The sequence below is a fragment of the Solanum dulcamara genome, chromosome 7 (genome assembly GCF_947179165.1).
Source record: "Solanum dulcamara chromosome 7, daSolDulc1.2, whole genome shotgun sequence".
NCBI lineage: Eukaryota > Viridiplantae > Streptophyta > Magnoliopsida > Solanales > Solanaceae > Solanum > Solanum dulcamara.
Genome location: NC_077243.1, coordinates 78428324 through 78454234, shown reverse-complemented (window position 1 = coordinate 78454234; position 25911 = coordinate 78428324). Strand labels below are relative to the sequence as shown.

General features: G+C 32.2%; 1 long non-coding RNA gene, 1 other non-coding gene and 1 pseudogene across 2 annotated transcripts; 1 reads left to right on the top strand and 2 right to left on the bottom strand.

The window, feature by feature from the left end:
• Positions 1-684: 684 nt before the first annotated feature.
• TRNAK-UUU (transfer RNA lysine (anticodon UUU)) lies at positions 685-756 on the bottom strand. The gene has a single exon. It is a non-coding gene; the product is annotated as a tRNA-Lys (tRNA).
• An 820-nt stretch (positions 757-1576) lies between these two features.
• Positions 1577-3095, bottom strand: LOC129895037 (CBL-interacting serine/threonine-protein kinase 7-like; annotated as a pseudogene).
• Positions 3096-18982: 15887 nt separating this feature from the next.
• LOC129895966 (uncharacterized) lies at positions 18983-21572 on the top strand. Its single transcript, XR_008767892.1, has 3 exons — positions 18983-19295; positions 20185-20235; positions 21338-21572. It is a non-coding gene; the product is annotated as an uncharacterized LOC129895966 (long non-coding RNA).
• Positions 21573-25911: the final 4339 nt, after the last annotated feature.

The window sequence follows — 25911 nt, the reverse complement described above, 5'->3', positions numbered from 1 at the left end:
ATAAGCTTAAAGCAAGAATTTTTGAACTCTGGTTGTATGTGTTTAATTTTTAAACAAATATTACCTGAACTTTAGTGGTACGAAACTTTAGGCATTTGGTTAAAAAAATCAAGCTAGGTAAAATTTATAACTTATTATGCATTGCAGATACTATTTAAATGGTAGTCTCAAAATCAAGTATATGTGTATTTCAGTTGTAAATGGCAAGTATACGGGTGGTTTGGTACACGAAATGAGATATGTAAGAATATCCCATCTTTAAGAAATCAAGGTAGGCAAAATTTATAACTCATTATTCATTGCAGATACGACTTAAATGGTAGTCCCAAAATCAGGTATATGTGTATTTCGGTTGTAAATGACAAGTATACGGGTGGTTTGGCACGCGGAATGAGATAAGTAAAAATATCCCATCTTTTAGTACAAACTATGGGATAAAATAATCTTGTGATCAACTAATATCTCAAACCAACCATGAAATAAAGTTAATTTTAAATTTTATTTTGAGATTATTATCCTTATCCCACGTATCCGTAATTGTGTAGCAGCTTCTAGTGGTAGAGTTGTTAATATAATAATTAACATAAAGAAAATGAGTACTATTTTCTTTCATTCCCTTCTTTAATCCAATAAAAAAGAGTCTACACTAACCAGATTTGGACCCAACAGCAAAAAAATATGAGTCGCCGTCTGTGGGGATCGAACCCACGACCACGTGGTTAAAAGCCACGCGCTCTACCACTGAGCTAAGACGGCTTATATTTTTTATTTCTTACTTTATTTTATTCAATAGGTTATAATGATTGTACTATTATTATCAAATATGGTTATGACAGTGATGATGGGTTATTGTGATGGTGGTTATTGATGGCAATGATTTTTGTGATGATGATGATTGGTGGTGACGGTGATTATGATGGTGTTAATTGGTGGCCGTGATGGTTATGATTGGTCACAATGATTGTATTGATGTAACTAGTGACGATGGTTGTGTGGAGTGAGTGGTTGTTGGGGGTGTCTCTAGATTCAAGAAAGTGGATTCAATCGCAAATACTATCATGTAGTACTATCATGTATTTATTGAGTAGGTGTAAATATCGATTATAAATAATTTATTTTATCTTATAGAGAGTAAAAACTTATGCACCGATCTCATCACCCTTTTGATTAAAAAAACATATAAGTTAAAAAAAAAGTTATTCACACTCGATGTTTACATCAAATCAATAAATAATTGATGTGTGTGCGCATACACTTGTATCACTTGATCATGATTAATTCTTATGTATTCATACCTTATTTAATCACTTAACTATGATAAATTGACATAAGTTGGTGTAAACTACATGCATTAAGAATGCCAAAACTATTCTATGAAAACATATGATCCCTTAAATTTGAGTATGTTAATAATTAATCTGCTCATTTGTTAACTCGATTTACTTTGATCCTATTCTCTTTTTTAGGGTGATTTCCTAGTTTCAAACATATCTTTGATAGACTAAAATCATGGATCAAATTAACATACTCATTTCTTATGAAAAGGAACTAGTGAAAACACATTTGCAACTAAAAATCAAGAAGATAAGTTTTATTCACAAAATATTATTCAAAGACTAAAAAGAAGATCTAACTTCCAACAAGAACAACATTGCCTATACATCCACTATATCAAACTCTAAGAATGAAGAAACTCATAAGAAGCATCTTTTCCTATAGAATCTTATGTAACCTAAATTCAGATTAATCGAACTAGTAAATTTCGTTGCGAGTACTCCACCTTTCCCTTCAACACTCATCATTGTACCATGAAACTACAATATCCTTCATCCCAAATTTCAATTCCTCCCATTGAGAATCCTCAAATTCCAATCCTTCATTATTAACAACCTTAATCTCAACCAACAACAACTCCATTGTCACCTCTAAAATTTCCACCATTAAAACAACTCTCCCTTTAACTAATCCAATTCCCCTTCCTTTCCCTCTTTCAACTCTATACCCTCCCTTTTCTCCAATTTTCATCACCTTCTCTTCAACCTCCTCCATTCGAGCATTTGTCGTAAACTTCATTTCTTTCTTGCTCAAATCGCTCTCGAATAACCTCGATAAATCCAATCCAGATGACATTGATATTATGTCAAATGCATTTATCCCGCCCAAATTTTTACTATTTTTTTCTAACACACATTCATCCATTTTTTGTTGTTGATTCGATTTTTTGAACCATGAAAGCTTCATTAGTTGTTCAATGCTTGATCTAGAACTCGGATTAGGATCGAGCAGTTTGTTTATTATACTCCGAGCTGATTTCGATATCCAATTAGGGAATCGAAATTCGCGACGATGTATTGCACGGTACATGTTTGATAAATTGCCAGAATCAAATGGGAGATATCCAGTTAATAATGCAAATAGAATTACTCCACAGGACCACGAATCTGCCTTTTCGCCATCGTAACCCTTTCTGTATCCTACCTCTGGAGCAGTATAACCTGGTGTTCCGCAGGCCGTATGAAGGAGGCCGTTTTTCAGCTGTTCTGGTAAGGCGGAGAGCCCGAAATCGGAGATTTTGAGGTTGTTATTTTGATCAAGAAGAATGTTTTGAGGTTTGATGTCGCGATGAGTAACGCCATTTTGATGGCAATAATGGAGGGCGGAGACTAATTGGTGGAAGTAGAAACGAGCTGTGGAATCGGAGAACCGTCCACGACGGATAAGTTTGGCATGGAGATCGCCATCTCCATGACAAGGTAGATTTTGGATTTAGTAGCCATTACTTCATTGAGTTTGATTATGTTGGGATGATTAAGACGGGACATGGCGGAGATTTCACGTATGATACATCGCTCCATTGAGGTATCTGTGCCAATGATGGATTTTTTGTGGATAACTTTGATGGCGATAGTAGTGTTATCGTCTAAACAAAGGCCGTGGTAGACTTTAGCAAAGCTACCACGGCCTAAAAGACGGCCAAGTTGGTACTTGCCGAGAATGATGGGTCCGGTTCCGGTTCCACTCTCGTCAGTTCTGGTGGTTCGTTTGATTCTCATGGCAGAGGAGGGTGGTTGGGTGCATTTCGCCTCCATGCTTGCGATGGCAGATGGAGGAGGAGGGGGAAAGGGTGGTTATAAGGATGAGATGATCACTTTGAGCTAGACCTCAGTTATTTTACTTTGCTTTTGAAAATGTTCATCCTTACATAATAATGAGATAACTCCAGCTTATTTGTGTTATAAAATAAAATAAAAAATGAACTATTTCTTAATAGTAAATAGAGCACATGAGTCGAGGTTTTCTTGAAAACAGTCATTCTATCTTAATAGAAGTAAAATTTGCGTATATTTTATCCTCTCCAAATCCCACGTAGGTTTTATTGAATTGTTGTTGTTAAAAATAGAACACATGATGTTTTAATTTTTAATTATCTTTTGATTACTTTAACTTGAAATCTCGTATATATCTTCTTATGGATCTGCATATATAAATCTTGTCCACTTCCATATAATAAATTAATTAATTAATTAATCATCAAAGTTATACAGTTAGATATTTATTTTTTTGTAGATTCTTTAAAAGCTGTCACTCACTTTTTTTTAAAAAATAAAGATATCACCAGCTTTATGTATAGGAAGTTGTTGGCAGATAAGCAAATGGCCTTTTTTTTTTGGGTTTATCTATTAATGTTTGGTATTTGTTGACTCTAATTTAAAATTCACCCCATATATGTCGTTTTAACTATTAAAGATTTTTTTATTTTTAATCCATGAATGAATTCGAGATTTCTAATTAAAAGATTTATTTATTTCATCGTATCTTATTGACTCGAACAATTAATATTTGCATTGTATAGGACACAATAAAAAGAGAAAGTCCCTATTAACTCAAGATACGAACCTGATCTCTAATTAAAGATTAAGGATCTTATTTATCTGGCCACACCTTAAATGATTCTTTCAACATATTTTTTTTATAGTCATTCGTTATTTGTTCCAGTAAATTCAAAAATTCAGATTCACACCGTATATGGATACATTAACACAAAAAAGTATTCTTTAAGCATAAACTTCTGAGATCTCTAATTAAAAAGAAAAATATATTGTTTATTATCTCATCACACATTTGATTTTATTTGAACATGCATCTACAAATCAATCATAAATACTTTGTGTCAATGTAAACTACCTATATTACACCTTCTTAAAGTGCTATCCTTTATCAATTTTACCATAAATACAAAATACTTTATACATCAAACTGTTGTACTCAATGATTCCTTTGGATATTTATCAAGTAGTGGGAAACAAGCATGCACCAACTTTTGCATGACTTGACAAGATATTTTGCACTTTAATTAGCACCATATGAAAGCTTTCATATTAGTTTCCATTGTACAATTTGCCTTTTAGTAATGGTCAAACTCTTGAGAGAAACGCTATTAATTGCTTCTTTTTTTTCAACTTTATGCAAGTCACAAGATGCATGCCATCGCAAGTTGTCCTTTTATTAGATTCGAAATAAATTATTTATATATATTAAATAATTTTTTAAATTTAAAATTTAAATTAAAATTATTGAATTTTATCGAATTTGTAACTAATATTGTAAATTCACTTCTTAAAAATCTCTACACAATTGATTCTAGCTTAGCATTACAGATGCACGATAAAATAAAACGGGCGAGGCTATATAAAGATTAAAAAATATTAATATAGCTAAAAAAAGAAAAGTTATTCGAGTAACACGTAAACATAGTTATGTATTTTCCTTCTTTTTCGAAGCTTGGAATTTTGTGTTATGTATGCCCTTGCTCTATTGGAAAATTGTGCATCGGTTATTTTTTGATTCAGGAACAAAAGCAGATAAGTTAGTATTGATCCAAAAATAAAATTGAATTGATAGAATTGTTAGATATGAAGAAAATATTCAAATTCATGATATTTAAAAATCTTCATGAAAAAATACTCTGCATCACACTACTTCCAAAATATATATATATATATATATATATATATATATATATATATATATATATATATATATATATATATATATATATATATATAAGTTTAACTTGGCACATATAGGTAGAACACCTTTTAGTGCCTCTCAAGGGTCACCATTAGATATGTGAATTCCATTAAAATGTACTCACTATTGTCTTTGTCTTCATTAAGGTTGTTATAATCCCACCTAATTCAATAATTTTTCTAAATTAAAGAACATATTCTTGACATTGACATGAAAATCTAATTATGTCTATTTTTTGGCCCAAATGGCCACCCCATTCTATGAAGGGAAAATTACCTAAATGTACATTATTCAAAAAATATTTATCATATAGAGCAACATAATTATTTTAACCATATATAGCAAATTGTTTGAATTAAATTAACTCTCACCCGCTATTTTCTCTTCCCCTGTTTCTCTCCAACTTTGCTACACCAATATTCTCTCCAATCTTCTCACCCATAATTTTCTCCAAAATTAGGGCAATACTTAGCTTCATAGCTTCTCAACCATAACTTTCTACAATATTTGTACTCCAATTTTGGAATTAAGTGATGTGTATTCGGTGGAATCTCACTTCTCAGAAGAAAACTTTTTGTTCTCCATAGCCAAAAAGAGGAAGAAGCAAACATGAGCAACAAATAGTATGATATTCAACAATATTCATGCGAAATTTTCTCCAATTTTTTTATTTTTATTATCGATTTTCATTTTTTTGATTGCAGCGATTACTTGTTCAAACTATTGTTAATCGGCGATTTTTCTGTCGGCAAATCCTGTCTTCTTCTCAGATTCGCCGTATGTTCATCTATTTAACTTTGATCTCCTATGTTTACAGTTTAATTCAAGTTTAATGTGTGTGTAATTCCTTTGTTGTTCAACTTTAATTTATTTTTGTGGCCTCACAGATCACTGAAGGTTGATTTTGTTAGCTACATGTTTCATTCATGTCTAATACTCTTTTAATTCAAGTTTAATTTATTTTTGTGGCTTACAGAGAAGTCTGGTTTCATTAGCTACAGGTTTCAGTCATCTCTAATTCTCTTTTAATTCAAGTTTAATGTGAGTTTAATTCCTTTGTTGTTCAATTTTAATTCATTTTTGTGGCCTACAGATCACTGAAGGCTGGTTTTATTAGATACATGTTTCATTCGTGTCTAATACTCTTCTAATTCAAGTTTAATTTATTTTTGTGGCTTACAGAGAAGGCTGATTTCATTAGCTACAGGTTCCAGTCGTCTCTAATTCTCTTTTAATTCAAGTTTAATGTGAGTTTAATTCCTTTGTTGTTCAACTTTAATTCATTTTGTGGCCTCACAGATCACTGAAGGTTGGTTTTGTTAGCTACATATTTCATTCGTGTCTAATTCTCTTCTAATTCAAGTTTAATTTATTTTTGTGGCTTACAGAGAAGGCTGGTTTCATTAGCTACAGCTTTCAGTCGTCTCTAATTCTCTTTTAATTCAAGTTTAATGTGTGTGTAATTCCTTTGTTGTTCAACTTTAATTAATATACTGTGGAGAGGAAGGCCACTTTGCTAGGGAATGCACTAGCCAATCCGTGAACTGATCATGTATATGATCTTTCTCTTTTTTCTATCCATCCTCTAAGTACTTATTTTCTTTGCAGTGATATATTTTTCCAGTTGTTATTTGATTAGCTATATGATCAGTTAAGTTTTTGGTTGATGGATTTATATACAAGTATATAAAAAGGCTGAAGGTTCAATTCTTGCACTTCAGGAAAATCTTTTATGCTTATAATAAATATGATACTATATATAATACACAGAGACACTCGTATATTTGTGCTTAATGGGAAAAACTTGAGAATTCACATGATGCATGATGCTGATTAAGTTGAGTGACTTCAGTTGTGAGCCTGCTAATAAGTTTGTCCTACTATATTGCCCTTTATTTGGAATCTTTGTGATCTTTGCTTGTGTTTATATTTCTATTTTTCTTATTTGTTTGTCGAGAATATACTATTTTCTTGGTCAAAGTAACAACGACAACAACATAGCCAAACAGAACACTGGTTTAATTTCTAAATCCGCATTTTCATTGGCATCTTTAAAAAAATATGCAGGAGAAAAACATGGCTAATCTGGCTGTGCTACTGAAGATTTTTTCATTAGTTACACTTTTCATTCGTGTCTAATTCTATTCTAATTCAACTTTAATATGTATGTAATTTATTTTTTATTCAAGTTTAATTCATAATGCAGGTTTCAGTTTGATAACACTACTGAAACACATCACTGAATGTTTTTTCATTAGCTATAATTTTCATTCGTGTCTAATTCATAAAAATGTAACTCCTCTACATTAGCATAGAGAATACAAGCACACAGTCCACTATTCAGTTCCAAGGTCTATGATTATGAATAGTAATACTAGCAGCTAAAATCATGCAGCAAATTATATTCATAGTCAAAGTTCACCATTCTTCTAAGTGAAAATATGTGAATAAAAAAATCAAGCTTAAACTACAACTTAGATAAATAAAAACTCTAAATAGTAAATAAACTTAAGTCCCTGCCAGCAAGCAAAACAAGATAATATAGATGTATTTAAAACATAAAAGAACCTCCATTGAAGTCTAATCCACCAAAAAATGTCTCGCCAGCCTTTTTGTTTGATGATTCCCTGACTTTTTGAGTAAAAAGAACTATTGTCTCTCTTAGCAAACAACAAAGAAATATCCATCAATAATTGTTTGTTGGAATTCATCACAAATTCTTTCATTTGAATAGATTGTAAGTCTATCTTCTCTTCAAGAGCTTTGTGATTTTCATTCGCCTAGTATATAATCAAATATAACACAATTATTAGACTAACAATTTTGAAAAAGATAAAGCCTAAAAGCAAGTTAGCTTATACATTTGCAAGTTCTTTTCTCAACTCTATAACCTCCCTGGTCAACATATCTAGATTATGGTTTGATCCTTTCAGCTCCAATTTCAAAATTTTAGAATGGTAATCACGAGGTTCAGGAAGCCTTAATTTAGATACCTCATCTTCACTCGCCACTATATTCTCAAACTGAAATTAAAATACAGAGACAAATAGATGTATTAACTTGAGTTGAAATAATATATATATGTGTCATAAATTATATTAACTTTGTATAGATACCTTGCATTTCGTAGGCATGAAGATGTCATTTTCAATATGCTTTTGCCAAGGACTTTCAGCAACTATTTTCCACCTCAAAATTCTTGGAATAGAATCAGAAATTCAAAGAGCTAAATCTTCATCGACTCTATAACAACACTCAAATATCCAAATTTGAAGGGCAAGAGGCAATCCACCTAATCTATAGTACTGATTAGTTGAATTAAGCTTGTGCCTCACATTATTAAGCAACTTCTTGTAGACATCTAAACCCCACGGGTAAAAATCTCTATTACTAATTTGGTATTCATTGTTCTCATATGAGAACAAAAAATCATTAATAAAGAATAAAACAGCTAGTGAAACGGCAGAATCATCATCTATGAATTTTTTTGATAAAAACAACTCGTGTAGATGATTCTTTTGAACAGCAATTTGTTCAGGGAAATAATTGCTCAAAAACCGACAAGGAGAATCTGGAACATTAACAGAGCAACCATCACTAACACAATTTAAGCTTGTAATTAACTCAAATTCCCTAAGCCCAAAAAACAACATCTTCTCATTTAATTCAACAGCAAACACATCATCTGGTGTGTGTTTTAACTCCCTGTTCATGCAATGAATAAGTTGGAGTTGTGTGGTCACTTTCGGAAGGTCAAGAAAGTAATCAAAACAAGTATTCCTAAACAACTCGAGCTGTTTTTCAGATAAAGAAAATTTTATCTTCTCAATCGCGTCATGATTAGTATATGACGACCACCTACTTGAAGAATACAAAATATCTGGATGTCTCCAGAATTTACGATCGTGCATATAAATAATATCAATCTATCACTATAGATAATTATATCTTAACATGAACCCTATAGGACTTAAAAGATATGTGAGATTTCAAGAAAAGAAGAGTAGCTTTATCAGTGCTAATATTAGCTAGTGAAGAAGAATGGTAATGAAGCATAATGAAAACTGCAAGAGAAAATAGAAGATTGCAAATTCTACCCATTACTGTTTTTTATATGACAATAATTGATAATACATAGCAATGATCTTAGAAGATCTATTTATTGATATCAAATATTCCTTTGGTCTTAAGCTCAACAATAAGATAAGATAAATACAAAAGATTAAGGGATTATGAATCTAACGTAAGAAGTGATTTCAAAATAGAGAAACTGAAAACTTTTTTCATTAGCTATAGGTTTCATTCGTCTCTAATTCCCTTCTAATTCAACTTTAATGTGTGTAATACACAATTTCATTCAAGTTTAATTCATTTTTGTGGTGTACAGATAACTGAAAACTTTTTTCAATTAACTATAGATTTCATTCATCTCTTATTCTCTTCTAATTCAACTTTAATGTATGTGTAATACATTTTAATTCAAAGTTTAATTCATTTATATTTATTTATTTTAAAAAATAAAATAAATTATAACACAAAAGATCTAACAATTCATGACAAAACTCCCAACAATCAATGATATAATAAACTTGAGCAAATAAATTTAGACTACAATAAAAGTATCAAATACACAAATTTTTCTTCAACATCTAGCACACAAGTTCAAAACAACAACAAACTAAGAAAATACACATAAACAGATTGAAAATGCTATCAGTTAAATAATGTGTTGGTAGAATGACATACCGAATATAAACTCTCCGGTAGAACCGTATTTTTGCACAATCGATTTCGAAATTTTGGATTCTTCTTCTGAGCAACTGTAAGTTTCACTTTCTTTGACTGAAATTGAGGATGTAAATCCTCAAAATCATCATCACTGTCAACAAATTTCTTAGATGCCGATGCAACATCAATTCATTTTCTTTTCGATTTAGAACTCAATTCATTGGTTTTTTTCTTACTTCTACCGCCCTTTTTCTTCACATGCAATGCTTGGAAATTTTGATTAATCTCACCACCAGCTTCTACTCGAGATTGATTTGCAGAAATTTCCAAACTAAAAGTTAGACCGACATTCATTTCACCACTGCCGGTTGAATCAATAATTCGAATTCGTGGGCTTCTTCTAGGAGATTTCTGACCTTCCATTATAATTGTGCACCTAAAACCTATAAGTTCCGTCTGAAATAAACAAGAAGATGAAGGAATAAGGGAAACATGAAGAAGAGATGAAGGAAGAAGAGAGAGACGCAGAAACTGAAGAGAAACCTTAGAGAGAGAAAACCCTTTCCTCTTCCTCAAATAAAAAGGGTATATAGTGTTTCTTTAATTAAAATATTGCTATTGATTGTTAAAAATGGTAATAAAATAAAAGTATATTTAAAAATAGTAAATATTTTTTAAAACACATTCAATTAAGTAATTTTCCCTTCTATGAATACCTTAATGTTTACTGCCAAGTGCCAATATTCTAATAGGTAGTGTTTTCCTATTAATGAACCCTATATGGGACAAATCAGGATTAGTTGAATCCAAAGCGAGTATCAGACACTACAAAAAATAAAGAAAAAAGTATATCTTAAATTTTAATCTAAATATGTCCCTAACCAATTAGGATATTTGTCTTTGTCTAATTAAGAATTGAAATGGTTTATCCAATAATTCATAAGTAATAAACCTATCAAAATGTGGGAAATTCATGACATATGGGAGACAAGACAAATTCATTATTTAAACTTATGACAAATTAAAAAGTTCTTTAACGCTAAATCTATTAAATTTTTGAAATTTATAAGTTCACAATATAATTGTCTATATTGTGAGTTGAAATATTGTATTCGATTGACATAGCTACTAAGATGCACCTTCCATTGGAGGTAAACATATGAATAACTAACAATGTATGTTTACACTCTTATATTATTATCGTACCACGCATGTTGGAGATACAATCTGCAAATAACCATTTTTTAGCTCATGTAATTGAAAATAGTCATTTTCATGCATTTCCAAATTTCACATATCAAAATCTAAGGAGATTATCATAGAGTTTCACCCGTGGAGTTTAAAACGCCATAGCTAGTGGCTATTATTTAAAAAGTAGGACCAAAAAGTGGAAGTGGCTATTTTTATCAAGTTGGGCAGGGAGTGGTGATCCATTAGGCCACTCATGTTACCTCTTACTGAATTGCAGGCCCAACTTTTGGGTGAGTGGGGTGGGGGTGGTATTGGTCATTGGGCCATTTTATCCTTCTTTTCGATATGGGCCTCCATTACAGATTCCTAAGCCCAACCCAGTGTGAAGGATTAAACTGGCCCAACAGGTCCACAAGGCATGATGGGTTTGGGTAGATTATGGTGTAGCCCAACCCAATGAATTTAATTCGGATTTAAGTGATATAAACTGATATATATAAAAAGATTATTATTAGTGTAGTTTAACATGTAAAGAATTGTTTGGTTTAGATATAAGCTATAGGGATTAATAATGTCGTGATTAGTAATGTAAATATTATATTTTTATCGAGCGTCTGATTCTCTTGTATTGAAATTGAGATATAGGGTAAAGTTTAAAATATGTTAAATGTTTATACTTAATAAAATTGAAAGGTTGTTGATGATCGGTTTGAGGGAAAAATAAAAAATAATTTCAATTTTAGTGTTTAAATCCATGTATTGTCACTCCATGTTTGCTAAATAAGTTATTATAACATTTTGAGAAAAATATATTGTAATGCATATAACTTAAATCATGTATTCTTCTGCCTGCTTTTGTTGATTTTTCACTAAATTCTGAAAATTCGTAATTGCACAAAAATCATGAATGAGTATCGAAATCTCAAATTTTGATTGTCGGATTATGATATGTTATCTTGAGTTGAGAGTCTATCGAAAAAAACAGTTTCATCCACAGCGATAAAGGCAGTGACGAAGTCAGAAATTTCATTAAGGATGTCCAAGATTTAATATATATGTATGAAAAATAATTTTTGACCTATATATTTCATCATTTTTCTATATACATAATATAATTTTTCGACGAAAGATGTCCAATTGGCCACCCTAGCTCATATATGGCTACACCACTAGGTAAGGATAAGCTATATGTACACCCACATTTTTTTCAAACTACATTTATGAGATTATATTAGGTATGTTGTTATTGTTGTTATTGGATTATGACATGTTATGATTCCATGTAAGCATTTCTTGTTTCACTTTTATCTTTTCCTCCCAACTATTTATGACTTGATGCATCCTTATCAAATGAAATGGTGCTAAATGGATAAGAGTTCAGAGTAAAATAATAAAGAAAATAAATACGTGTATTTTCGTGTGGATTTAAATTCTTGGCTACCTAAGTAGTATTTTCTCTCTCTATATATATATATTTGGCCACCTAAGTTCACCAAAAATAGTAATTTCCCATCCATTTTCCTTAGTCCAATGTATAAGCATTGACCTTTTTGCCAAAGGACAAAGTTTTTTTTTTTTCCACATATGATCTTAATATTTTTAGCCAGTCGAAAAAACCCTTAACTCATCTAGAGAAGCCTAACGAGGAATTGCGGCTATCCCTTACGTAATAGTTTGTAATTATCATGGGTATGTATATACTCAATTCAATGTATAATAAATGTACTTATATAATGTACACATTGATTATGTATAGATTATACATTGTATATGCATATATACTGGCCAAACAATTTCAAAAAAAGTAAAGATTGATGGTATTTTTGTTGTGGTTATATCGGGTTGTTGTTTAGGGTAAAATCCCTTTTTTTGACCTAATAATTTGGTATTAAAACTTACTAAATTTGACTAATTCAGATTAGTGGACAAGCCTACTAAAGGAGGCAAAATATTCATACGAAGAAGTTCTTTATTTTGTGGATTTCGAATCCGAAATTTCTGATAATAATAATAATATACTTAGTGTAATTTCACAAGCAGAATGTGCGCATATTTTATCCCTATCTCTTGGTAGAGAGGTTATTTTGAATAGATCCTCAAATCATCAAATGAAGTAATCAAAGCAAGATTAAAGGAAAATAACGACAACAAAATAACAAGATGAAAAAAGCAAATGAATCACTAATAGTAGTAAGAAATGAAGAATATATAAGATATTACGTGAATACTAAACAAGGAGAAAAAGAGTAAAACTATAAGTTCATAAATTTATTATATTTAGATTTATTACATAAATAAATAAATAAATTTATCATAATTTATTATGTTTGATGTGAATTATATATATATATATACTTTCTCTCTCTTGTTCATTACTCCCATAATAAATTTTTTCATTGTTGTGTGAAATATGGAATGACATGCATGTTTCAATTCTAGATTGCCAGTTGGCTGGTGATTGTTGGGGAGCTACTGATATCAATTTACAACAAGAAATCATGCACAATTTGTTTGTTTGTTCATCCAACTTCTTTATAAAACATAATAATATAATTTTTTTAAAAATGCAGTTGACTTTAATGTGTTGACAAATAAGAATTAATTGATTTTGAAATGGTGACATCTTTAATTTGAAGTTGCTAGTCAAATATTACTGACAACATTTTCATATGTATTTTTCTAAACTTGGGTTATTTAATTTTTTTATGGGCATTTTTTAATTACGAAGGCATGGACGATATATATATTTTTTATGAACTTTAATTTCTTCATATTTATTGATTCTCTTGATGCGTGTTACAAATTGGAATCGATTTGAACGAGGTTTAATTAAATTTTGTGTGAAATTTTATTGGATTTAATTCATAAAAAATCTGGATTAAATTCATGTTCATTTGGGTTGAATAATTAATTTGGGCTTCACAAATGAATAAGTCCATTTTATTAATGGAAAAATTACTAGGAAAAACATTTTTTAATAAATAATTACTGATTTTAGCGATATTTTTTATTTATTACCATTTACAGCAATATATAGCAATATTATGATATATTATATTATAAGTGTTTTAAAATATATTATACTTGTTTGGTAAGAAATTGACATAATGTATTATAAGTGTATTAAAGTATGTAATAAATATATTATCCATGAATAAAACTTGTATTATATGAGTTTTATAAATTATTCTCGCGAATATGTATTAAAATTGTATTATAATTGTATTATAAGTGTTCAGTGAAAAAAATGTTATTGCTATAAATGGTAAATATTTTCTTAATGTAGTACATTTATGTAAATTTTCCTTTATTAATTCAAGTCCAAGCTCCATTTCATCTTAAGGCCCAAGCTCAAGCCATGTGTCAAGGTGACTTGGCAATCCCATTCAAGTTCAAGACCAACAAGAGGATGCCACGTGTTCAAATAATGTGGCAATCCTCGTCAAAGTTCAACAACTAATCAAAAAGTAACTTTATCACATAGTATTTGTGATAAGCTTAATGAATTCTGTGAATCAATCAGAAGAAGACAAAAGAGTTCATCCACATATGGACTGCCTCCTTCTTACAACTATAAATATGAGGATTACATAATTTTCCGAGGACATTCTACAAGCAATGGAGAAAGCTGCAATATCAACTACAGAGTTTTTCGAAGGAGTAGTCAATGGAGTTCTTTCCAGAGACATACACATCTCAAGGAGGTCTGCATCATCCTACATTCGATAACTGTCAGCCCTCGAATTAAGAAAACATATTAGGAAAGAAGAATCAAGAGAACAACGGAATTGTACTCATTAAAGATTCATCAATAAAATTACCTTATTTTATTTATTTTGATTACAGTTAATTTTCAGCACTACAAAAATTTATTGCGAACAGTTATATTAAAGCTATCATAATGCAAAACTTTCTAGGTTAATAGGTAAAGATATATCTAAAACTTACTATATAAACCTAAATTCGAATATCAAACACATAAACCACTAAGAAAGGTAAGTAATCGTACCGAAAAATTCTCTATTTGCATGATTCTCGAAATTGAAATTTCTTATAAAGGGTAAAGAATTTTCAATCATTATGTGTACCACAGGACTGATTTATGTCAATATCTTTTTGTGGGTTACCATTTGGATTTTGTCCCTATATTTCAAAATTATGCAAAAATATAACCCTTATAAAATTATCCTTCCAAATGACGATCTAATATAGTGCATGCATGCATGCTTTCATCTTGCTTGCTCTTACAAATGAAATATATATTAAATTATTGTCTAATTAATATTTGCAATTACTTACAAATTTTAAGTCGCACGTTGTCTAACATTTTCTCATGATAATCTTTCAGTTTGCTCAATAACGATCTTTAGATTTTGATAATTGATGTGTGAGATATATATGAGATGATGTGAACCAATATTGGATTGCAAGTTGGGTGGTGATTGTTGGGAAGCTACTGATATAAACATTTAAAACAAGAAATCATGACAAAAATAAAAAGATTAGATTTAAAATGCTGACATTATTTTTGGTCAAAGATTACTGTCTAACAAGTTCTTCATTTTCATATGTATTGTTTGAGCTTCATTTATGGGGTTTCTTTTAAGGAAAAATTGCTTCGGTTAGCGATATTTTTTTATTTATTACTATCTATAGTAATATATGTCAATATTATGATAAATTTGTTATGTATTAAAAGTGAATTATGCATGCAATATAAATGTATTATAACTGTTTTAAAATATTTTATGGTTGTTTGGTAAGAAATTGGTATAATGTATTATAAGTGTATTAAATTGTGTGATAAATGTACTATCAATGAATAAAACTTGTATTATATGTATTTTATAAATTATTCTCAGTAATATGTATTATAAGTGTCCAGCGAAAAAAATATTATTATTATAAATGATAAATATTTTTTTAATATAGCATAACTATATAAGTTTCCCGATCTTTTAATACAAAGTGGGCTTCTGAATTATGTATTTTTTTGAATTTTTGAACGAACACGCAAATTTACATTAAATAGATAGCGCGTAAAATCATAAACAAAGAATTTATTAAAAATTCTTGGTCGTAAATTGAAAGATTGGAACAAACTACGACTGCTTATATATATATATATATATATATATATATATATATATATATATATATATAAACTCCTAATTTGTCCAAGAATCTTAGATGTCGTTTGGCCCCAGGTTTTCAAATATTCTTGGCAAGTTATTTTTGGGTGAACTTTCACCATGTGTTTGGTGTAGTTTCAAAAAAAATATTTTATACCTATAAGTTCTAAAACAACAACAACAACAACAACAACCCAGTGAAATCTCACATCGTAGGGTCTGGGGAGGGTAAAGTGTACGCAGACCTGACTCCTACCAATGTAGGACGGCTGTTTCGAAAGACCCTCGGCTCAATAGAAGCATAGAGAAAGGTCAGACAAGAGTATTAAAAGTAGATAAGTAGATAACGAAATAGTCAAAGCACAAAAAGCAGGATGTATTATTAGATAATAACATAAATACCATAAATCATAGTGCAAGAAATCATAGTGCATTAATACGCCTACGGATAAGGGGGGAAAATGTCACTATGTGCTAGCCTTCTACCCTAATGTGTGTCCTCCACACCCTCCTATCTAAGGTCATGTCCTCGGTAAGTCGTAAATGCGTCATGTCATGTCTGATCACCTCTCCCCAATATTTTTTCGGCCTACCCCTACCTCTTCTGAAACCATCCATGGCCAACCTCTCACATCTCCGCACTGGTGCATCTAGGACTCTCCTCTTCACATGCCCAAACCATCTCAGTCGCGTCTCCCGCATCTTGTCTTCCACCGAGGCCACTCCTACCTTGTCTCGAATAGCCTCATTTCTAATCCTGTCGCTCCTGGTATGCCCACACATCCATCTCAACATTCTCATCTCGACAACTTTCATCTTTTGCACGTGGGAGACCTTAACTAGCCAACACTCTGCCCCGTATAACATAGCTGGTCTAACCACCACTTTGTAGAACTTGCCCTTAAGTTGTGGTGGCACCTTCTTGTCACACAACACACCGGAGGCTAGCCTCTATTTCCTCCATCCTGCCCCAATACGATGTGTGACATCTTCGTCGATCTCCCCATTACCTTGCATTATAGAACCAAGGTACTTAAAACTACTTTTCTTTTGGATGGCTTGGTCCGCGAGCCTAACTTCTGCGCCAACCACCTGAGGTGTCTCACTAAACTGGCACTCTAGGTACTCTGTCTTGGTCCTACTCAGCTTAAACCCTTTACACTCCAAGGTGTGTCTCCAATCTTCTAGCTTAGCGTTAACTCCGCTACGAGTCTCATCGATGAGGACTATGTCGTCCACGAAAAGCATACACCATGGCACCTCACCTTGAATTTGTCGCGTCAATACATCCATCACCAAGGAAAATAGAAACGGACTAAGAGCTGATCCTTGATGCAACCCCATTACAACCGGGAAGTGTTCTGAGTCCCCTCCTACTGTCCTTACCCTGGTTTTGGCACCCTCGTACATGTCCTTGATCACCCTTATGTACGCTACCGGTACACCTTTAGCCTCCAAACATCTCCATAGTATCTCTCGTGGGACTTTATCATAAGCCTTTTCTAAGTCGATGAATACCATATGCAAGTCTCTCTTCTTCTCCCTATATTGCTCCATTAGTCTCCTCATAAGATGGATGGCTTCCGTAGTTGAGCGTCCCGGCATAAATCCGAACTGGTTCTCTAAAATAGACACGTCTCTCCTCACCCTCATCTCCACCACTCTTTCCCACACTTTCATAGTATGACTTAGAAGCTTGATACCTCTATAGTTGTCGCAACTCTGGCTATCCCCCTTATTTTTGTATAGAGGGATCATGATGCTCGACCTCCATTCTATGGGCATCGTTGCAGTCGTAAAGATGACATTAAATAACCTAGTCAGCCATTTCAAACCTACCGAACCCGCACTCTTCCAAAATTCTCCAGGGATCTTGTCAGGTCCGGTCGCTCTTCCCCAGCGCATCCTACGAACAGCATCTTTAACCTCATCGACCGTAATACTGCTACAACCCCCAATATCGTGACTCCTTCTTGTATGTTCTAAATCTCCCAACACAATTTCTCTGTCCCCTCTATCATTCAAAAGTTTATGGAAGTATGACTGCCATCTTTGTTTGATACGGGTCTCCTCTACCAATTCTTTTCCGTGCTCGTCTTTAATGCACTTCACTTGATCCATATCTCGTGCCCTTCTCTCCTGGGCCCTAGCTAGCCTGAATAACTTCCTGTCCCCACCTTTCTCTTCTAGTTTAGCATAAAGACGTTCAAAAGCTGCCGTTTTTGCCGTTGCAACCGCCGACTTCGCCTCCTTCCTCGCTATCTTATACAGTTCTCCATTTGTCCACTTCTCCACCTCATCCTTGCTCTCCATCAACTTAGCATACGCCACCTTCTTTGCTTCCACTTTTCCTTGCACTTCTCCATTCCACCACCAATCCCCTCGATGCCGTCTACGACTACCTGTCGAGACTCCTAACACTTCCCTTGCTACAGCCCTAATACAACTAGCTGTCCTATCCCACATACCGTTCGCATCCCCACTACTATCCCAGGCCCCCATATCCTTCAATTTCTCTCCCATCTCTAGAGCCCTAACCGTTGTCAAACTCCCCCATCTGATCCTAGGTCGTTCTTCCCCGACCCTCCTCGTCCTCTTCATCTTAATCCCTAAATCCATCACTAAGAGCTTATGTCGGGTTGTAAGGTTGTTGTTATATCCCATATATTTTTTTCCACAATAGGACATTTTTGGGATAACGGTAACAAGTCAAGGGCAAAACTATGTTTGATTTTATTGGATACATAATTTTTATGACTAAATTGGGATTTGGAAATATTGGAAAAGTTTAAGGGTAAAATTGGAATTTCACATGTGGAAATAATATAAAAGGTTAAGGACAAAATTAGAATTTCACATATGGAAATACTACAAAAGGTTAAGGACAAAATTGGAATTTCAACTTGAGAATATTAGAAAAGGTGAGGGGCAAAATTGAAATTTTACATGGGAGTCATCATCCAATTCTTAGAAGATTCAAGAGAATTGGAGAAGATAGAAGTGAGAAAAATTGAGGAAAACAAAGAAGAAGAAGAAAATCGGCTAAGGAAAAAAAATAGGAAGAAAATTAAAATCTTGCTCAAAAAAATATTTTCTCCTAGTATTCCTACTAATTCAAGGATCCTCTACAACATGATGAAGTTATTTTGGAAGATAGGAGCCTTGTTTGGTTGATTGGGTGTCATGGTTAAGTGAAGAAGTTAGAAGGAAAAGGTAAGAATTAATTCAATTTCTTTGTGTTATGAAGTTTGTTGATGTTGTAGTAAGTAGGGGTGTGTAGAATTTAAGGAAATATGAAAGTTTGTATGGTAATATGGTGCCATGTATACATGTTCTTATATGAGTAAGATTTACTCAATTTTTGTGTAGTATTTTTGGTGTAGTATTTGAATAGTAGTATGATAAATATTTGATGTTGAAAATGGAAGTTGGATGAAATTAATTGAAGTTGGAAATATGAGTTAGGTGATGAGATGGGAAAAATTAAGGTTGTATAGCTTGTTAATTATTGTTGTGATTCTTGGAACATAAGGGAAGCTTAAATGGTTTAAGTTGGTATTAAAATGGATTGTAGGGAATTATGTATTTTTAGATAATTTTATAATATTATGGAAGTAAAGTTGTTCAAGTATGGATTGTTGTTGTTGATTATGAAGTTGAAAGAAGGAAATGAATTTGATTATGAAGTTGAAAGAAGAAAATGAATTGTAATAGTTTTGTTGCATTTATGGAATTTTTGGGTGAAGTATGGAATTGAAGAATAATGGAATAGCTTACTTGGAATATTTTTCACCTATGTTTGAATGAGTTAAAATTAGTTATGGACATGAAATATTCATATTTATTTGGAAATGCAAAGTTGGGTTGAAAGTTATTGCATTAGTTGGAAAAGAAATCAATTTATGTTATGGTGCGTTTTAAATTGATTGTTGATGGTATCGGTGTTGTTGTTGGCTTGGTTGTTGATATGGTGGCCGAGTTGTAATCTCAGGGTTGTCATATATATAAGGGAGATGCTGCCGAAATTTTTGTAGACAAATATTGGTAGAATTGAATTTTTAAAGTCTTGTGAATAGTAATTGGTAAATGTGACCAATTGTAGATTTTGGAGAAAACGGGAGTTGAATTTGGACAAACGTGAAAAGCCGATAAGGTATGTAAAGTTTTACCTTTTCTTCTCTTGGCATGTCTTAAGTGTAATAAGTTTGGATACGAACCTCGGGGATGACTCTACTCTTCGGAATCGACACCTAAATTTGACCCTTTCCTATTCAGTAGAATTGAATTAAGTATTTAAGAATATTTTTTGAAAAATTATCTAAACTTCTAGAATTTGCACAAATAGGACCCAACTACCTTGAAACTCTTATAAATAACGTTATGATATTTAACGCGCATAATTTAGATACGCCACCTCATTTGACCGAGGTGGGTCCCACTATTCCAAATTTTTCTTTGTTATTTTGTTTGGCTCATGTTAAGTAGAATTTGAAAGAAACTCTTTGCTACTCTTCCAAATATCATATGATTAATTATTCCGTTCAGTTCCATAATATATTCTGAAATATGGAAACAATTTCAGAAAATTATTTTGACATAGACTATCGGGACATTGAAAAGACTTACACTATTATTATTATTCAAGTATTTTTATATATGATTTGTTATCGAAATTATGCTATCGAGTCTGTATAAATATTTTGTATTTTAAATTGCATTTAGTCTCTCACTACTCTACTCGTGCATACTGTAACCACTCTTTCACTGAGCCTGGGCCAGGATATGTTATCAAGCGTACTTCTCTGTATTTTTTTTGCCGTGCCCCGATGTGAGGGGGCAGGTATGACATGTACATGGGTTGTGGTGTATGTTATGCCACGGAGTTATGCTGTGCCATGTACATATATGATATGATATGATTTGATTTGATATGATTTGATATGGCCATCTGATATGATATGATATGTTACGGAGACATTTCCTACTCTGGTGTTATGATGTGCTGTGGCGCCAATGACAGGAGGGCGACCACATTTTGTTCACCGAGTCCCATGAAATGGGGCCGGATACGGCATATGTAATTGCATATATGATTTGAGATTATGATAAGTATTTTGAAATTTTGAACATTTATTTCGTTTTCTGCACATACTATTCAGATTATGATTTTATTTATTACAATTCATGCTTTACATATTCGGTACATTTTTCGTACTGACCCCCTTTCTTTGGGGGGCTGCGTTACATGCCCGCAGGTACCGAAGTTCGATTTGCTGATCCATCTGTTTAGGATATTTGCTGCATCGTTGACAGTGCTCCCTTGTTCGGAGCTTGTATTTTGGTACTGACTTTATCTCTGTATATTTGGATATGTTGGTCAGGGGTACGATGAAGCCCTGTCCCATCATATGAATATGCTATCATCTGTAGAGGTCTGTAGACAGATTTATGTTGTGGGTTTTGTATATATAGTTTGAGTTTTGTGTGTTTTGTGACGGCCTATCAGCCCTCGTGCCTATATCTACTTTTATGATATATTTAGAAATTTCTTCTAATCACTACCTTTGTTTATTCGGTTAAAAGGCTAATTTGGGATAAAGGTACGTTTGGGTGCTCAATTCGGGCACCAGTCACTGCCTAAGGGGTTGGGTCGTGACAGTTGTCGATCGGGATGACCTTACAGTCTTTGCACAAACCTTTATCATCCTTCCTAAGGAGTAAAAAATCTATCTGAGTTTTAGCCACTGAGCTACGAAAGGTTACCAAGTGGTCCTCCTTCTTTGGGAAACTCGAGTTGGCTATCACTAACCCGAAAGCTCTTGCGAAATCTAGAAGTGAGATTCCTCCTCCATTTCTGTCCCCGAAGCCAAAGCCCCCATGTACGTCATCATACCCTCCTGAAATAGACCCGATGTGCCCATTGAAATCCCCTCCCACAAAAAGCTTCTCAGTAGGTGGTATGCCTACCACTAACTCGTCTAAATCCTCCCAAAAACACCTCTTATCCTCCTCGCGTAAGCCCGCTTGCGGCGCATAAGCACTAATAACGTTCAACGTGATCCCTTTAACGACCATTTTAATCGACATCATCCTATCATTGACTCTCCTAACCTCCACCACCTGATCCCTTAAATCACTGTCTATTAAAATGCCTACCCCATTCCTATACTTCGATTTACCAGAAAACCAAAGCTTATACCCGTCTACCTCCTTAGCTTTAGAGCCTACCCATTTTATCTCCTGGACACAGGCTATATTAATCTTCCTCTTCTTTAGAATCTTAACCAGTTCTATGGATTTACCCGTTAACGTCCCAATGTTCCAAGAACCTATTCTCAGTCTAGACGCTCCTTTAACCCACTTACCCCTCCTTACCCTCGTTTCCGTCCATGAGTGAGAACATGACCCTAGTCTACCATCACTATCCAAAGCCACGAAAATGCGTATGAACTAATAGATTATTAGGGGTCTAAAGTCGGCAAAATGTAACGACAAGTATATGAACAAAGAATAGATATATAAAGATATAAAAACCGGAGGTACCAACTTCGGTAGAAGTGAACCTGGTTGCCGCCGGAAAATACTACTCACGTCGGAGTACTGTTCACGTCGGCGTACGGAGTAGCGGTTGTAGCGGCTGTTCGTCACCGGGAATCCAGCTCTGTACACCTAGAAAAAAAAAAAAAAGCTTCGCCGGAAAAATTGGGGCTTCGCCGGAATTGGATATTTAGATCTAGATCTATAATGATCTTGAGTTTCGGGTTCAAAGATGCTCACCACAATCACTAGATAAATCGATGGACAAATGTATAAGAAAACTAACAAGAAAGAAAACTAACAAGAAAGCTTCAGCGAGAGATCAATAGGACTAGTAGTAGTAGTATCTGCAGCCCAAGATATTGCACTTCGACTATCAATCGGAGCCGTTAATTTATTCCGGAACGCTTCCGGTGCACTTAGAGAACCAAAATTAGATGTATAAGTTCTAAAAATTATTAAAAATATCATAAATTTGTGTTATCATTTTATAATGAACATGTTTCGTTAATAAAAAACCTTATAACATTATTGATAACAATCAGCAATAACAAAATAACAATATGGACAAGAGCAATACATTAATCGAATTAAAAATAAATTATTCTTTTTTCTCAATTTTGTCACTCAAACTATTCTTTTCTTGGGGAGGCAATAACAAACTATTTTTTTATAAAATCTTCCCACATTGTACGAACAATTTTTTTCCGACAAGCTTTCATTTCTAGATCAGATGATCGAGAAGACGAAGCAATATTGTTACTCTGAATCGATTGTCCATCATTTTCATCAACGATTATATCATCACTTTTATAATAATTCAAGGATTATTTCATCACTGCTTTGATTTTCAAAATTTATGTAATACAGCACAAACAACTACTATTTTCATCGGCATGTCTAAGTCATATTTGTTCATGCCTTGTCGTAGTATTCTGAATCTACTTTTTTTACACATCAAATATTTTTATAGATAAGTTTTATTTAATGGTGTTGGTTGACCATATTAATGGAGTAGGTTGATAGATAAATATTTAGTTGGAATTAATAAATGATGGATGTTCTTATAAAATATAAAAGTTTGAGGTAATTTTTAAATTTTTAAAACTTTTCAAGTTCTCAAATTCTAGTTTTTTCTAGAACTTGAGATTTTTACCAAATATATTTGTCAAGTAATAACAAATTATATGGACAAACACTCATTCTCAATTTTTTTTTAAAATTACTTGAGAACAGACGCTTACTTAATTTAGACCCACAACATGACCATATAAACCTAAAATTAATGAGGCAAGGCTTGTCACATGGTGGTGCAGTCTCAATCTCATATGATCAATTCCACTAGACAAATGAATCATTCAAAAGATCATTTATGTTTTATATATCAAATTTAAATATAATATTTTATCGATCTTTTATGAAAAAGGTCATATAACTTAAAGAGCATATGTGATCTCCGGGTATGTATCAGTTAGTTTGATTTGATTTAGTTTTAAATATTATTGGTTCGATTTATTAGTTTTCTTTTTCTAAATACGCTAAATCGATAACCAAACCAATAAGATATTTGTTATCGATTTTCGATTTAATCAATAAGTAAATACTTTTAAAACGAATATACGATTCTTAGAACCGTCATCGTAGCAACTTGAAAACTTGCAACTTGCAAATCCTTGCCTCTGAACCTAAAACTGCAAAGCCTAAAAGGTAAATACTAAATATTAAATACTAAATAGTATAATATAGTGATTAACTGATTATATATTTATATTAATCTTTTTTGTTTGATATTTGTGTATGAGTAAAAAACTAAAAATTAAATTAGTACATTATTATAGTCTTAAGGGTTATCGGTTTACCCAATAACTCAATATTAAAAAACCAATACCGAATCGACAAACCAATATTTTTTTTTAATAAAAGCATTAAATAACCGTTAACCAATAACCCAATAGCAATAAATCAATAACACTTTCTTTGGTTCAATTTATCGGTCGATTCAGTTTTTGCACACTCCTAATAATCTCAACCAGTTATAATTTAAATAGAAGAAAATAATGTTACAAAATTTTCGTGTTTTTTAGTTTATTGATTTCTTGTGTTATCTCTTACCAATTTCCTATGACAATGACTATACAACTAAAATAACACTTGTAATGGAAATTTCCCCACTGAAAACACAAAGATAATTTCTTACACCCATTCACAATTTGAATAATGGGAAACTTACATAAATATACAATATTAAGAAAATATTTATCATTTATAGCAATAAATATTTTTTTTCAGTGAACACTTATAATACAATTTTAATACATATTGCAGAGAACTATTTATAAAACATATATAATACAAGTTTTATAGATGGATAATACATTTATCACATATTTTAATAGATTTATAATACATTATGTTAGTTTCTTACTACACAAACATAATATATATTTTAAAACACTTATAATACATTTATATTGTATGCATAATTCACTTTTAATACAGTATTGCTATATATTGCTATAAATGATAATAAATAAAAAATATTATTAAAATCGATAATTAATTTTTAAAAAGCACTCAATCAAGTAATTTTTCCTTGAATAAAAGCAAATGACGCTACAAAAATCCCATGTGATTTACTTATCGATTTTTCACGTTATATTTTTGTATTGGATTCTATGAAAACAACCATATGACTAAAATAACATTCTGCATGAATAGTCTGGGCCATGCCATGAACTTGGAGAGGGGAATAACTTCGTCTCTCATGTAAGAAAACTAAACACACCTCGAGATATTTAGCCCGTTTGGATGAGCTTAAAAAAAGTAACTATTATGTATGAAGTGCTTTTAGAACTTTGAAGTGTTGAAAGTTATTTTTATAAATAAGCAGTTGAGTGTTTGGATAAGAGTGCTTATGTTGAAAATAAGTGTTTGAATTTTAGGGTTAAAAGAATAAAAAAGATAGTTTGGGAATTTAGTTAAAATATAAGGGATATAAAAGTAATTTTCATGGTAAAACAAAATGGCTTTAAGCACTTAGAAAAAAAAAGTTACAAATCCTAACTTTTCATTTTTGACTGATTTTAAAAACTTTATGACTTAAAGTTAGCATTAGACAAACACGTTCAAAAACTAAAAAGGGGTTTTAAGTTGGTAGACCCATCCAAACGGGCTCATTGTCGAGGAACTGACAAGCCTTTTCTAACACAAAATAGATAATGTTAAGTATACAAACAAAATTTCACATAGACACATTGATAACTAAAAAGAAAAAATAAGTTACTTTTAAAGT